The sequence below is a fragment of the Pseudonaja textilis genome, chromosome 3 (assembly GCF_049901715.1).
Source record: "Pseudonaja textilis isolate UNSWEBS1 chromosome 3, rPseTex1.2, whole genome shotgun sequence".
NCBI lineage: Eukaryota > Metazoa > Chordata > Lepidosauria > Squamata > Elapidae > Pseudonaja > Pseudonaja textilis.
In genome coordinates, this window is record NC_141992.1 from 170,873,505 (window position 1) to 170,888,652 (window position 15,148).

Below are 15,148 nucleotides of genomic sequence, written 5' to 3' on the forward strand. Positions count from 1 at the left end.
CCTCTTATTTTTCCAAAATGATTACTTTGAGATCTGCTATGGAGTATCCCATGAATTTTAAATGTTCTGATATTACTTTGCCCTTGTTTTGAGCCCTGAGTCAATAAATATGTGGCCCTTGCATTTTGAACCAACTGCTGTCTTCAAAATTCTTTAACTTTCAGCTGTTGCAGTGTCATGACACCATGATTCAGAGTCTTGGGAATTGGTTCACCATTACAGTGGTTGCAGCTTCCCACTGTCATACAATTGTTATTTGTAACCTCCCCTGATGGCTTCCCACAAGCAAAATTAATGGGAAAACTTACACCCACCCACAATACCTGCCTATCCACACTCCATAGCACACACTTGTAGCACCTATCCACTTGTCCCCATTCTGTAGTACTTGGGTCTAGCACCTATTCATCTGCCAGCCTGCTTGCCTGAAATTCCTACCTCTTCCCATGGCATGGACATGTGGAATCTTTGCTTAACAGTTTGCATCATCCTCAATTTACAACAGCAACCAGAATTATTGGGATTGCTGTCACTAAATGATGTGATAATATGATGTCACACATTATAGCTACATTGCTTAGAGAGAAATTTGGGAAATTCTAATCCCAATAGCCATCATAACCTGAGGACTAGAGAGCCAGTCTGATGTAATGGTTAAGGCATCAGGCTTGAAACTGGGAATCAGTGAGTTCTGGTCCTGTTTGGGCTAGTTGCCCTGTCTCAGTTCTAGGAAGAATGGAATGGCAAACCACTTTTGAAAAACCTTGCCAAGAAAACTGCAGAGACAAGCTCAGTAGTTGACAGCACTCAAAATCATTTAATAGATTGATCAATCAATCAACCAATCAAGCTAGATAAAGTGGTGAGTGATCCTAAGTGATTGCTTAGTTCTTATGTCTCAGGAAATGTCTCAACTGTTGCACCTATAGAAGTTGGGTATAGACCCCTCTGCCCATGCCTTGCATTTGATTGTCCAGCAGGAAACATGAATTTCCTTAAGTAGTCCTAATTTTTTTGACAAAAATGTGCATGATGATGCAATAGAACAAAAAACCAGCAGTGAGATGTACCAAAATTTTGAACAAAAAATTATAGTCTGAAATTGTATTGATACAGTTTAAAAAGTAAAAACTTTAAAATTCCCTTTCCTAGGAAAAAATAAGATACGGGTAGGAAATCCCAGTTGTACCCTTATGTGGGATATTGTGCCAATATTTTGCATTCCTATTTGATTCACTGCAGCTGCTTATCTCACATAATCCTTGTATGCAGAGAAGGCTTCAGGAGACAATCTCCATCCTTGATATATTAATTGAATGAATGAATGATTTTGATGAGTATGTGTGTGTGTATGTATTGCAGTGAGAGTTCATATTTTTGCTCCATTCAGGTCCAAAATATGTCCCTCTAGGCAGAGGAGCACTTTACTCATATTGCAGGTACATAAAATAATCAAACATTCAGTCATTAGACATTTGTATGAATACATTTCATTCCTTAATTAAATATATTCAGAATTAGTTCTAAAACTTTTGTGCTCTCTGATCTACAGAATTCTCCAAGGTAATAAGACTAGACCATGTTTAAAATATTTCATTGGTTTTCTTGACCTTGGTTTCTGACATTGATTCAAAGACTGATTGACTACCCACCTTGATAGGAAAAATGCAATGAGGATGGAGATTCAGTGTTTGGAAATGAGTTTGAGTTTTGTCCTTTCAAATGAATTTTAAATTAATCTCTTGTCACATTGTGAAAAATATCTTCAGACAGCAGGTATTTCAAATACAGTTACTGAATTGCTGTCAAAATGTATTAAGCTAAATACTCAGAGATCTTAATATACAACATGCAGATAATTTATTTTAAAAAAACAAGAAATTTCAGTGAGGAAGTCCACTTTGATTATAAACTTTATGGCACCAATAATTAATTCAACATAGCATTAAAATTTATAGTCTCGGCCTAACATCTGCTTTGCCTTCTGTTAAGTTTTGAAGAATTGTTTTCCCCAGATATTCTTAGGTATGAAATGCACCCAGTTTGACATTTTTATGCAAGCCTGACAGTAAAATAAAATAAATTGGATTTTAAAATATTCCACCTTTTTTTCCTTACATAACTCATGGGAATATAATTTTTATCCAGCAGCTTGGTTGAGTTGTAAAAGATTAAGTTCAACCCCCTTGGAATAATACCTGCACAGACATTTTATCTATACTGTTTATGAAAATCTGTAATCCAGAGAGAGTCTGATTATTTTGAACTCTACACACAAACTGTAACTAAAAATCCAAATAAACTGGGAGCTTCTTTGGCGATGGATCGAAATCCACGATGGTGCACGGTTTCAATCTGTGCTCGCCACTGGAGCACCCCGAACCAGCTGGATTCAGGGCTAAGTCATCCTGTAGAGGTGGTGAAGAGGGGGGAGACCGCTAGCAGGGTCTAGGAGAGCCGCATCTCTCCTCCTCTGCTGGCCATTACTCCCTTTCTCGAAGGCAGTTGCAGCGGTGGTCAGAAATGGCCAGCTCAAAGAAGAACTCGACAGGAAAAGTATGTGCAGGAGGAAGATAAGAAGAGAAAGTTTTGGTTGACCGGGTTAAACTGAAGAGGCAACAATATAAGGTACCCTGGAATTTGAACTATAAAAAATAACATTGTTCCCAAAGAAGACTTTGAAGCAGCGAAGGAGAGAGGGAAGGGAACGGATTTGGCTTTTTTTTCTTCTTCCCTTCCTTATACTGACAGCTAAGAGATTTAAGTAAGAAATTGACAAAAATCCACTTTGACATCAATAGGCATTTAAGCTGAAAATAAAATGTCAAAGGGATAATAAAGACTTTTGGATACTCAAAAACCTTTAAAAGCAGGAAAGGAGAGAAAAGGAAAGAATAAAAGGGTGGGATATGGAAAAATGACTGCCTGGAGACTGCCTGGAACTAAAAGGAACTAAAAGGATATACAGAAACAGGGAAAATGTATAAGGATTGAAAGTATAAGCCTATTTAGAGATAATGAGTGAAAATTTAATTGAAAAGGGGATTCTGCAAAGGTACATAAGATAGTATTGTTATATTAGAAATATAAATAATTTTAGAAAATATGAAACAATGTATGATTAAAATGATGGATAAAATACTTATTGTAATGCAGTGGAATGTTTGTTAATAAATAAATGAAATAAAATGAATGAGAGAATGAAATTAGGAAAGGATGGGAACATTTTAATTATTATTAATGATTTATAAAAATATAAGTGAAGAGAAATATTAAATTAATTAATATTAAATTAAAAATTAATTATGGAAAGTTTATAAGTGTTCATAAGGAAGTATGCTATTCAATTGAAAATAAATGTTAAAGATGTTAAGATTCTAACTAATATTAATGATAGAATTGAATTGGAAAGGAATGAGTCTTTTATTTACTATATATATATATATATATATATATATGGATCTTTGGTTGTTCGGGTTTTCTCCAGCGTAAGATTCAAAGTGTCTAGGCAACGTTTCGATGAAGTCTCATTCATCATCATCAGGCCTCTGTCTTTGGCTCTTGCTTTTCAGAGTGATGTGAGGTTGCAGCTGCTTTTTTCTTTCTAACTGTCAGTGGGGTGGGATTTGAATGGGTGGGGGCTTGGCTGTGTTCTGATTGGGTGGGGTGTCTTCTCATTGGTGGGGGCCTGGCTGTGTTTTGATTGGTTGGGGGTTGGCCGTGTTCTGATTGGCTGGATTTCTTGCTGCCCGGCTTCGAGTTCGAGGTCGCGCTGCATCTCCATAGTTGGTGTCGGCTTGCTTCATGTATGGCTCGGAGGGGTTTGGAGTGGGCAGTGGTGAGGTTGCAGGTATTCGTCTGTTCATGAGGGCGGGTTTCCAAATGGCTGGGAGGCGGGAGGTGTCATCTCGTTTGTTCATGCTGTGTGGGCGTTTTTCTATTTCTATGGCTTCTCTGATTATTCTGCTGTTGAAGTGTTCGGTTTTGGCAATAGTTCTGGTATTTTTAAAGTTAATTTTATGTCCTGTGGCTTTGAGGTGTTGGACCAGGGAAGAGGTCGTTTCTTCTTTTTTGATTGAGTTCTTATGTTCTTCAATGCGTGCACTAATTCTTCTGTTAGTCTGTCCAATGTATGTGGCAGGGCAGGCAGTGCAGGGGATTTCGTATACATTTTCTACATTTCGTAGAAAACCCGAACAACCAAAGATCCACATACAAATACCCGCGAGAACCTCAGAAAACAAATATTACACCTCTACGGGGAGGAAACCCACCATCTGATCAGGACTTATGAAAAACTTGAAGTCCAAAGAGCTTCCATTTTATGTGACTTTGCATTCCTATGCAACTGCCGAGATCAAAATTTAATTCCCACAAGCTTCCAACTGAAATTCCACACCAACACAGCAGCCACCAAACGCATCCTAAAAAGAACAGAATTGGCCCTAATCAGAAATGAACTTCACACAAAAAGGTTTCTCCTAGACCAAATCAACAAAGATCTCCTCACACTCCACCTGAAACTCAGCAACAAGATTCACCCCCTACTTTGGGACAAATCCAAACAACTTGCTGTCTGGAGAGCCGAAACACAGACCTCCCTCAAGACAAACACACACACCAACAAACTCAAGAAACTACAACAACGCCAGAAACCAACTCCTCCCCCCACAGCCACACATGAAACAAACAGTGCACAACATCTCAGACAAGATCCTCACTGAAGCTGAAACCAAGGTCCTTTCAAAAGGATTCAACTTTGCTGTCGCCCCCAAACACATCCCCACAGAAACCATCATATGTGGAGTTGAAACCAGCCTGACCAAAACCAACCCTGATGACGCTAACAAAATCAGACTTGAAATCACCAACATCCTCTGCACTAGTAAACCACCCAAAAGCAACTTATCCAAAGAAGAACAAACTGCACTACTTAACCTGAAAGAAGACACCAGCATAATAATCCTACCAGCAGACAAAGGCAACGCGACAGTGGTTATGAACACATCTGATTACCAAACCAAGTTAACCAACCTACTCCAAGACCCCGCATACAAACCCCTAAAGACAGACCCCACCACCTACCTAGAAAAAACTACCAAATCCAAAATAAAAACCTCCCCATCAGTGAAGAAATCCAGCAAAGAATCATACCCAGAGAAAAATCATCCAGATGCCCCAAGCTTTATGGTCTCCCCAAGATACACAAAGAAGGAACCCCACTCAGACCAATAGTCAGCTCCATAGGCTCACCTCTACAAAACCTGGCCAAATTCTCGCCAAACAACTACAACCCTATGCAGAATCCATCAACTCACATGTAAGAAACTCATTCCAGTTCATCGAAATCATAAAGAAACAAAACTTACAACCCAGCGACCTACTAGTAAGCTTCGATGTCATATCCCTCTTCACCCAAATACCAATAAAAGAAGCCTTGACAGCCATCCAAAACAAATACAACCCCCAAGCACATCCTAGATCTGACCAACCACTGCCTATCCAATACATACTTCACCTACAATGGACAAAAATACAAACAAATAGAAGGAGCACCCATGGGATCACCCCTCTCACCTGTCATCGCAAACCTCTACATGGAACACTTTGAAACACAAGCTCTAGAAAAATACGACCACAAACCCAAACTCTGGCTCAGATACGTAGATGACACCTTCATAATCTGGCCACATGGGAAAGAAAAACTAAACAAGTTCCTCACACACCTCAACAGCCTACACCCCAAGATACAATTCACCATGGAAACAGAAACCAACAATCAACTTCCCTTCCTAGATGTCTTGGTATACAAAAGATCCAATGGCTCCCTAGGACACACCATCTACCAAAAGAAAACACATACAAACCGCTATCTACATGCACTCTCACACCACCACCCAGCACAGATCAATTCCGTAGCCAAAACACTCATCTCCAGAACAAAATGCTTAGCCGATGAACAACACCAAAAAGCCGAACTACACACCCTCACCAACGTACTTACAGCCAATGGATTCCAAAGACACAAGATTACCCACCTAATCCAAAAAGAAACCCCAACCAAAATCCAAGACAAAGAACAAGAAAACGGCAAAGCCCTCCTCCCATATATAAAAGGCACTACAGACAGAATCAGCAAGATCCTCCAAAAACACAATATTAAAACAGCATTCTGCACAAACAGAAAAATATCCACCATCCTAAGAAACCCCAAAGACAGAGTCGAATTAGAAAACCAAGGAGTATACGAAATCCCTGCACTGCCTGCCCTGCCACATACATTGGACAGACTAACAGAAGAATTAGTGCACGCATTGAAGAACATAAGAACTCAATCAAAAAAGAAGAAACGACCTCTTCCTGGTCCAACACCTCAAAGCCACAGGACATAAAATTAACTTTAAAAATACCAGAACTATTGCCAAAACCGAACACTTCAACAGCAGAATAATCAGAGAAGCCATAGAAATAGAAAACGCCCACACAGCATGAACAAACGAGATGACACCTCCCGCCTCCCAGCCATTTGGAAACCCGCCCTCATGAACAGACGAATACCTGCAACCTCACCACTGCCCACTCCAAACCCCTCCGAGCCATACATGAAGCAAGCCAACACCAACTATGGAGATGCAGCGCGACCTCGAACTCGAAGCCGGGCAGCAAGAAATCCAGCCAATCAGAACACGGCCAACCCCCAACCAATCAAAACACAGCCAGGCCCCCACCAATGAGAAGACACCCCCACCCAATCAGAACACAGCCAAGCCCCCACCCATTCAAATCCCACCCCACTGACAGTTAGAAAGAAAAAGCAGCTGCAACCTCACATCACTCTGAAAAGCAAGAGCCAAAGACAGAGGCCTGATGATGATGAATGAGACTTCATCGAAACGTTGCCTAGACACTTTGAATCTTACGCGGAGAAAACCCGAACAACCAAAGATCCACATACAAATACCCGCAGAACCTCAGAAAACAAATATTACACCTCTACGGGAGGAAACCCACCATCTGATCAGGACTTATGAAAAACTTGAAGTCCAAAGAGCTTCCATTTTATGTGACCTTGCATTCCTATGCAACTGCCGAGATCAAAAATTTAATTCCCACAAGCTTCCAACTGAAATTCCACACCAACACAGCAGCCACCAAACGCATCCTAAAAAGAACAGAATTGGCCCTAATCAGAAATGAACTTCACACAAAAAGGTTTCTCCTAGACCAAATCAACAAAGATCTCCTCACACTCCACCTGAAACTCAGCAACAAGATTCACCCCTACTTTGGGACAAATCCAAACAACTTGCTGTCTGGAGAGCCGAAACACAGACCTCCCTCAAGACAAACACACACACCAACAAACTCAAGAAACTACAACAACGCCAGAAACCAACTCCTCCCCCCACAGCCACACATGAAACAAACAGTGCACAACATCTCAGACAAGATCCTCACTGAAGCTGAAACCAAGGTCCTTTCAAAAGGATTCAACTTTGCTGTCGCCCCCAAACACATCCCCACAGAAACCATCATATGTGGAGTTGAAACCAGCCTGACCAAAACCAACCCTGATGACGCTAACAAAATCAGACTTGAAATCACCAACATCCTCTGCACTAGTAAACCACCCAAAAGCAACTTATCCAAAGAAGAACAAACTGCACTACTTAACCTGAAAGAAGACACCAGCATAATAATCCTACCAGCAGACAAAGGCAACGCGACAGTGGTTATGAACACATCTGATTACCAAACCAAGTTAACCAACCTACTCCAAGACCCCGCATACAAACCCCTAAAGACAGACCCCACCACCTACCTAGAAAAACTACCAAATCCAAAATAAAAACCTCCCCCATCAGTGAAGAAATCCAGCAAAGAATCATACCCAGAGAAAAATCATCCAGATGCCCCAAGCTTTATGGTCTCCCCAAGATACACAAAGAAGGAACCCCACTCAGACCAATAGTCAGCTCCATAGGCTCACCTCTACAAAACCTGGCCAAATTTCTCGCCAAACAACTACAACCCTATGCAGAATCCATCAACTCACATGTAAGAAACTCATTCCAGTTCATCGAAATCATAAAGAAACAAAACTTACAACCCAGCGACCTACTAGTAAGCTTCGATGTCATATCCCTCTTCACCCAAATACCAATAAAAGAAGCCTTGACAGCCATCCAAAACAAATACAACCCCCCAAGCACATCCTAGATCTGACCAACCACTGCCTATCCAATACATACTTCACCTACAATGGACAAAAATACAAACAAATAGAAGGAGCACCCATGGGATCACCCCTCTCACCTGTCATCGCAAACCTCTACATGGAACACTTTGAAACACAAGCTCTAGAAAAATACGACCACAACCCAAACTCTGGCTCAGATACGTAGATGACACCTTCATAATCTGGCCACATGGGAAAGAAAAACTAAACAAGTTCCTCACACACCTCAACAGCCTACACCCCAAGATACAATTCACCATGGAAACAGAAACCAACAATCAACTTCCCTTCCTAGATGTCTTGGTATACAAAAGATCCAATGGCTCCCTAGGACACACCATCTACCAAAAGAAAACACATACAAACCGCTATCTACATGCACTCTCACACCACCACCCAGCACAGATCAATTCCGTAGCCAAAACACTCATCTCCAGAACAAAATGCTTAGCCGATGAACAACACCAAAAAGCCGAACTACACACCCTCACCAACGTACTTACAGCCAATGGATTCCAAAGACACAAGATTACCCACCTAATCCAAAAAGAAACCCCAACCAAAATCCAAGACAGAGAACAAGAAAACGGCAAAGCCCTCCTCCCATATATAAAAGGCACTACAGACAGAATCAGCAAGATCCTCCAAAAACACAATATTAAAACAGCATTCTGCACAAACAGAAAAATATCCACCATCCTAAGAAACCCCAAAGACAGAGTCGAATTAGAAAACCAAGGAGTATACGAAATCCCTGCACTGCCTGCCCTGCCACATACATTGGACAGACTAACAGAAGAATTAGTGCACGCATTGAAGAACATAAGAACTCAATCAAAAAAGAAGAAACGACCTCTTCCCTGGTCCAACACCTCAAAGCCACAGGACATAAAATTAACTTTAAAAATACCAGAACTATTGCCAAAACCGAACACTTCAACAGCAGAATAATCAGAGAAGCCATAGAAATAGAAAAACGCCCACACAGCATGAACAAACGAGATGACACCTCCCGCCTCCCAGCCATTTGGAAACCCGCCCTCATGAACAGACGAATACCTGCAACCTCACCACTGCCCACTCCAAACCCCTCCGAGCCATACATGAAGCAAGCCGACACCAACTATGGAGATGCAGCGCGACCTCGAACTCGAAGCCGGGCAGCAAGAAATCCAGCCAATCAGAACACGGCCAACCCCCAACCAATCAAAACACAGCCAGGCCCCCACCAATGAGAAGACACCCCACCCAATCAGAACACAGCCAAGCCCCCACCCATTCAAATCCCACCCCACTGACAGTTAGAAAGAAAAAGCAGCTGCAACCTCACATCACTCTGAAAAGCAAGAGCCAAAGACAGAGGCCTGATGATGATGAATGAGACTTCATCGAACGTTGCCTAGACACTTTGAATCTTACGCGGAGAAAACCCGAACAACCAAAGATCCACATACAAATACCATGAGAACCTCAGAAAACATATATATATATATATATATATATATATATATGTATATGTATATGTATATGTATATGTATATGTATATGTATATGTATATGTATATGTGGATCTTTGGTTGTTCGGTTTTCTCCCGCATAATTTTCGAAGTATCTAGGCAACGTTTCGATGAAGTCTCATTCATCATCTTCAGGCTTCTGTCTTGGGCTCTTGCTTCTCAGAGTGAATCACTCTGAGAAGCAAGAGCCCAAGACAGAAGCCTGTGTCTAGGTGTGTCTAGGTGTGTCTAGGTGTGTTCGGGTCTTTTCCCTTGTAAGATTAAGAGTATCTTGGTGATGTTTCGGTGAGGTCCCACTCGCCATCCTCAGGCTGGTGATTTCGGCTTCCTGCCAGTGCAAGCAGTGTGTGATCGGAGCTGCCGTCTTTCTATATATACTGGTGGTGGAAGCTGGTGTGCTGAGCTGGTTGGCTGCGCTGCTGCCTCTTGATTGGTTTATGGAGTTGATGTTCGTATAATGGGCTGTGTGATGGCCTTGTGAGTTTTGTTGTGGAGATATCCTGGATCTTGTGCTGTAATCTCCTGGGTCATTTGTTTTGTAGTGATTTTTTTTCCATTAGCCTCTCATGTTTTAACGGCTTGGGTAATGGGTTGTGTGATGGGCTTGCAAGTTCTTTTGTTGTGGTATCCTTGGTCCTGCGTTGTAATCTCCTGGGTCGTTTGTGTTTTGATTTCTTTTCCATTAGCCTCCTGTGTAGTGAACACCAATCAAGAAGAACACAACAAACTCCAAGGCCAATAAACACAGACCAAGACTCCCAACCAATCAGAATGATTGGCTGTCCCACAGGACATGAGATTGACTTTAAAAATACCAGAACTATCACCAAAACCGAACACTTCAACAGCAGAATAATCAGAGAAGCCATAGAGATAGAAAAATGCCCACACAGCATGAATAAACGAGATGACACCTCCCGCCTTCCAGCCATTTGGAAACCTGCCCTCATGAACAGACGAGTACCTAACATGAAGAATGACACCAGACCCACACCCATGAGGGCCACACAAGATGCCACCACCACACTTCCACGCAGAAAGCAGACTCACACCCACACAAAAGATGAGACACGATCACGGACCAGAAGCCGCACTGCAGCTGCATCCCTACCCACTTCAAACCCCTCCGAGCCATACATGAAGCAAACTGACACCCACCATGAAGATGCAGCACGACCACGAACTCGAAGCCAAACAGCAGGATCACAGCTCACCAGCTCAAATCCCCCAGCAACTAAGACTAACCTGAGCATAACGAAGCCCCCACCTGAACAGAACATGCCTCCAGCCAATCAGAACATGGCCAACCCCCCAACCAATCAGAACACAGCCAAACCCCCTACCAATGAGAACACACCCCCACCCAATCAGAACACAGCCAAGCTCCACCCAATCAAGTCACATCCCCACTAGCAGTTAAAAGGAAGAAGCAGCTCAAGCTCTCATCACTCTGAGAAGCACAGAGCCGAACACACAAGCCTGAAGATGATGAATGAGACTTCATCGAAACGTTGCCTAGATACTTCGAATCTTACGCGTGAGAAAACCCAAATAACCAAAGATCCACATACAAATACCCGTGAGAACCTCAGAAATATATATATGCTTTTCATATATATGTATGTATGTATGTATGTATGTATGTATGTATGTATGTATGTATATGTATATGTATATCTATATCTATATCTATATCTATATTTTTAAGAACATGGTGTGTATTTTAAGAATGTACAAGCAGAATTCAATTGGAAGTTATGTACTATATTGAATGTTATAATTTTAAAGGCATAAATTGAAGTTTAAATAAGAGTTGAATGGATAAAATTAAAATATATAAAGGTGTCATATTCCAATTAGTAACTACAGAGGAAAATTTGTTTAATGAGAAAAAATAATATGAAATTGAAACAGGACAGACAAAAGTATAAATATAATGATTGGAAAGACGTTGAAACTTAGAAAAAGATATATAATTGAATTTAGATATGAGATAATTAAAAATAAAGTTGAGAAAACCAAGGGAGGGGAAAAATTATGGAGAAAATGTTAGAATAGTAATAAGATATGGAATAGAACACAAAGATCAATATGGAATTGAGTTTGTGTCTGTTGAAGAAGTGATAACCCGGGATCATGCTATTCTCAAAAAAAGACGTTTTATTTGTGTTCTGTTTTTGTGGAAACCCAAATAAAATTTATATTTAAAAAAATCCAAATAAACTGAAAGTAACTAGTTTGACTGGGCAGAAAAAGAAATTTCAGACTTTTGCCAAAGCATGGCAAAACTCACACAGTTGGGAAGACACCAGGAGCTCAGATAAGCCAGGATGATACAAGATAAAGTCACATTTATTCCCAACAGCTTGCTGCATGCAGTTTGCCTTTTTTATACACTGTGTTCCCAGCTGCAGCTAATGAAGGGAATAAGGGCCCTTTCCTCCCCTGTAACCCACACAACCCACATTGCTCTCTTCTCCATTCCTCCCTGTGTGCTCCAGGATGAAGAGGGAGTGGGCCTGGGCCTTCCTCTGAATTCCCTCTCCCTTATTCTACCTCTCCAGGCTTTGCCCAGCCGGACTTTGCCCTTCCCCAGTTTCTTCCACAGCCACCAGAGCCACATTCCCATTCCCTGTCAGCTGTTCAGCTTCCTCCTCTGAGTCAGATTCCAACAGGAGTATGACATCTGCACAATCAGACTTGTAGATAATGTATCCCCCATCCTCTTACTTTACTGCTTTGTTAATTGCATAATAAGCATTCCAACGCATTCAATATTTGCAAAGTCTCAGAATAAGCCACTGCTCAGAGGTAGTCATGTAAAAAAAAATTAAAATGACAATGACATTTTAAAGTAAACATTTCAAAGGCCTTTTAAAGCATACAAAGTGTCATTCTCTTCCACTACAACCTAGGGGCCTTTTTAAGAGGCTCAGGAAGCTACAGAGACGTTTTTCTGAGTTCAGTGGATACCTTGCCCACAATGTCTGTCAGTGGAAGGACTTTTGGGATCATAAGGCTCTATGAACTCTTCAGAGAGTCAAGGCAGCCATCGTTTACCTGTAGAGATGAATGATGCATGAAAAAAAAGGTTGCAATTCTCTGTGTCAAGTGTGTGATGCCTTGGGCTAGGGACTTCCCCTGAGTGTATCCTCAGCTAGAGAACAGGCTGATGCTTCCTTCTCACTGAGAGCCCAATAAGCTGTAGCAATAGCTCTCTGCTCCAGGTACTATTAATTGTCTGTGTTCTCAGCTATCAACAATTGTAGGTACAAAAACTCAGTCCAGTGCTGCTGGCCATGGTGGCTCTTGAGACTGTAGATATTTGAACACAATTTCACTTGAAACGTTCAGGATTATCAAAAGTCCATTGGAGCTGGGTGTCTGATAAATTCAAATAAATAATAAAAGTAATTTTATGGTTGATGTCCTATTGCTCTTAGTCTCACTTCTAATATTCTTTTTCTTTCCGGTGGCTATACTTTAAATTTTAAGTCAGTTTTCTGTTAATGGAATTTGATCATCCCAAGCCTTTCGGGTGAAAATATAGCATACATTATACAGGGACTGAGGTATTATAGATTTGCACATTGATGGCAAGGATAGACCTGAAGCTCTGGTAACACAAGGACATATTCTTGCTGGAATATCTTGCTGCTGGTATCCCCTGAAGGTCTCGGCTTAGCTTCTCTAAACTTTATGCTTTGCATCATCATTCTTATGAAAGAAAGAAAGAAAAACACCTCGTTCAATAAGAATCAGCTTATAAAAGGATTAAATGACTTCCTAGTCAGACCTACACTTGAGAGAGTACTTCTTTTTAGTTTAACAATTCTATACCCTGGTCAGAAATGTGTTCCAGCGCTTTTCTTTTCACTGCACAGTAGGACATAATAGCTCTTCAAAGAAGAGAATTTTATAGCTTTCAACTTACTGAAAATTGTTCTCCTGTACAACATCTCCTTTAAGGAATGTTAAATGTCATTGTTAAGAAATTAGAAAAGTTAAAATAAAACTTGCCACATTGATGATAGCATGTAGACTAATTTTAAGGAGTCATATTTGATTACTGGGACTTGAGTTTTGAAGCAAACATGACATCTGGGATGTGTGAAACGCTAACAATCATTAATTCTTATTTGAAAAATTCCTGGCTATTAACACTGCAGAAAAAGAGCCTGAAGATCTTTCAGCTGATAATTTTATACCAAGGCTACCAAATAAAGATACATAAATCTAGCATTTTTAAAAAAATGTGAAATTATTAAGAGACACACTATTTAATAAAAAAGGAAAATACAAGAGTGAATATTTTTTTTTGCCATATAAATACACATTATTCATTATTTGAGGCAGCATTAAGGCTCATGAGACATAGTTATATTGCTGCTTTATATGTCATGGAAAAAAGAAAAATCAAAAGTTAAATAACAGCACTTAGGAAAAAGGTTAAAGATCTTTTGGGAGCATATATAATGTGATCTACATCAAAATTACATAAAACTTTTACAATTGCTAAACAAGAAGCCAATTCCCTTTATCTCTTTTGAACAGAATGTTCACTGAACCACATAAACCAAATATATTAGGAGCGAGGTGCAAAACCTGTTAAATAACTAGCATTTTGGCTGAAACACTTATAGCAATTTCTACTTTAAGTGACACCCAGAGTAAAATATATCATGTTTGTGACTCAATGAATTTACATTTAATTCCCCCTCCCCCTACACTTTAGTATACTGAGTCAAATATAACCAAGAAAGACATTTCTGAAATAACAGAATAACAGAGTCAGAAGAGATCTTGGAGGTCTTCTAATTTAGTCCAACCCTCTTTTCAAGCAGGAGACCCTATACCAGTGACGGCGAACCTTTTTGTTGTGGTGTGCCAAAAACGTGCATGCGCGTGCTGGCACCCACAATGCAATGTGCCCCCCTGCGCATGCATGCACAACACCACCACCACCCTGCCCCCTTATGTGCACTGCTCATGCACGTACCTCCCAGCTGATTTTCAGCCTGTTTGAGGCCGTTCTCGGCTGGCCCTCCCAGAGGCTCAAGGGAAACCTCTGTAGCATTTGGAGGCCAAAAAATGGGCCCGTTTCGGCACTTCCGTATTTCCGGAAGGCCCTTTTTTTGGCCTACCGAGGCTGCAGAGGCTTCCGAAAAAGGCCTCAAATGGGCCGGAAATCAGCTGGGAGGCAAGTACATATGCAGTGCAGGTAAGTTTGGCTGGGGCTCATGTGCCCACACAAATGGCTTTGCATGCCACTTGTGGCATGCGTGCTATAGGTTTGCCATCACGGCCCTATACTATTCTAGACAAATAGCTATTTAATCTCTTCTTAAAAATCTCCAGTGGAGGAGCACCCACAACCTATAGGGGCAATCCA